The sequence below is a fragment of the Musa acuminata genome, unplaced genomic scaffold (genome assembly GCF_036884655.1).
Source record: "Musa acuminata AAA Group cultivar baxijiao unplaced genomic scaffold, Cavendish_Baxijiao_AAA HiC_scaffold_765, whole genome shotgun sequence".
NCBI lineage: Eukaryota > Viridiplantae > Streptophyta > Magnoliopsida > Zingiberales > Musaceae > Musa > Musa acuminata.
This window is the reverse complement of record NW_027020994.1, coordinates 142,501-145,000: the sequence shown is the minus strand read 5'-3', so window position 1 is coordinate 145,000 and position 2,500 is coordinate 142,501.

The window sequence follows — 2,500 nt, the reverse complement described above, 5'->3', positions numbered from 1 at the left end:
TTTGCTCCGCTCACGACGGTCACCGCGCCACACAAGAACAGCCCAAAAACAGGCCAAAACAGCCCAAAAACGGGCCAAAACTGGCCATTTTTGGCTGCGCGAAGCGAGCGGCGAGCGGCGAACAGCGAGCGAAGCGAGAGGCAGCACCGTCCCTGCTATACGAAAGCCCCATCCAGCCCTGTGCCACCCGGGGGGTTCCAGGGTGCTGAGATGGCTGACGTTTTGCTCCGCTCACGACGGTCACCGCACCACGCAAGAACAGGCCAAAAACTGTCCAAAACAGCCCAAAAAACGGGCCAAAACTGGCCATTTTTTGGCTGCGCGAAGCGAGCGGCGAGCGGCGAACAGCGAGCGAAGCGAGAGGCAGCACCGTCCCTGCTATACGAAAGCCCCATCCAGCCCTGTGCCACCCGGGGGGTTCCAGGGTGCTGAGATGGCTGACGTTTTGCTCCGCTCTCGACGGTCACCGCGCAATGCAAGAACAGGCCAAAAACTGGCCAAAACGGCCCAAAAACGGGCCAAAACTGGCCATTTTTGGCTGCGCGAGCGGCGAGCGGCGGACAGCGAGCGAAGCGAGAGGCAGCACCGTCCCTGCTATACGAAAGCCCCATCCAGCCCTGTGCCACCCGGGGGGTTCCAGGGTGCTGAGATGGCTGACGTTTTGCTCCGCTCTCGACGGTCACCGCGCAATGCAAGAACAGGCCAAAAACTGGCCAAAACGGCCCAAAAACGGGCCAAAACTGGCCATTTTTGGCTGCGCGAGCGAGCGGCGAGCGGCGGACAGCGAGCGAAGCGAGAGGCAGCACCGTCCCTGCTATACGAAAGCCCCATCCAGCCCTGTGCCACCCGGGGGGTTCCAGGGTGCTGAGATGGCTGACGTTTTGCTCCGCTCTCGACGGTCACCGCGCAATGCAAGAACAGGCCAAAAACTGGCCAAAACGGCCCAAAAACGGGCCAAAACTGGCCATTTTTGGCTGCACGAGCGAGCGGCGAGCGGCGGACAGCGAGCGAAGCGAGAGGCAGCACCGTCCCTGCTATACGAAAGCCCCATCCAGCCCTGTGCCACCCGGGGGGTTCCAGGGTGCTGAGATGGCTGACGTTTTGCTCCGCTCTCGACGGTCACCGCGCAATGCAAGAACAGGCCAAAAACTGGCCAAAACGGCCCAAAAACGGGCCAAAACTGGCCATTTTTGGCTGCACGAGCGAGCGGCGAGCGGCGGACAGCGAGCGAAGCGAGAGGCAGCACCGTCCCTGCTATACGAAAGCCCCATCCAGCCCTGTGCCACCCGGGGGGTTCCAGGGTGCTGAGATGGCTGACGTTTTGCTCCGCTCTCGACGGTCACCGCGCAATGCAAGAACAGGCCAAAAACTGGCCAAAACGGCCCAAAAACGGGCCAAAACTGGCCATTTTTGGCTGCACGAGCGAGCGGCGAGCGGCGGACAGCGAGCGAAGCGAGAGGCAGCACCGTCCCTGCTATACGAAAGCCCCATCCAGCCCTGTGCCACCCGGGGGGTTCCAGGGTGCTGAGATGGCTGACGTTTTGCTCCGCTCTCGACGGTCACCGCGCAATGCAAGAACAGGCCAAAAACTGGCCAAAACGGCCCAAAAACGGGCCAAAACTGGCCATTTTTGGCTGCACGAGCGAGCGGCGAGCGGCGGACAGCGAGCGAAGCGAGAGGCAGCACCGTCCCTGCTATACGAAAGCCCCATCCAGCCCTGTGCCACCCGGGGGGTTCCAGGGTGCTGAGATGGCTGACGTTTTGCTCCGCTCTCGACGGTCACCGCGCAATGCAAGAACAGGCCAAAAACTGGCCAAAACGGCCCAAAAACGGGCCAAAACTGGCCATTTTTGGCTGCGCGAGCGAGCGGCGAGCGGCGGACAGCGAGCGAAGCGAGAGGCAGCACCGTCCCTGCTATATACGAAAGCCCCATCCAGCCCTGTGCCACCCGGGGGGTTCCAGGGTGCTGAGATGGCTGACGTTTTGCTCCGCTCACGACGGTCACCGCACCACGCAAGAACGGACCATAAACAGGCCAAAACAGCCCAAAAACGGGCCAAAACTGGTCATTTTTGGCTGCGCGAGCGAGCGGCGAGCGGCGAACAGCGAGCGAAGCGTGAGGCAGCACCGTCCCTGCTATACGAAAGCCCCATCCAGCCCTGTGCCACCCGGGGGGTTCCAGGGTGCTGAGATGGCTGACGTTTTGCTCCGCTCACGACGGTCACCGCGCCATGCAAGAACGGACCAAAAACAGGCCAAAACAGCCCAAAAACGGGCCAAAACTGGCCATTTTTGGCTGAGCGAGCGAGCGGTGAGCGGCGAACAGCGAGCGAAGCGAGAGGCAGCACCGTCCCTGCTATACGAAAGCCCCATCCAGCCCTGTGCCACCCGGGGGGTTCCAGGGTGCTGAGATGGCTGACGTTTTGCTCCGCTCACGACGGTCGCCGTGCCACGCAAGAACGGACCAAAAACAGGCCAAAACAGCCCAAAAACGGGCCAA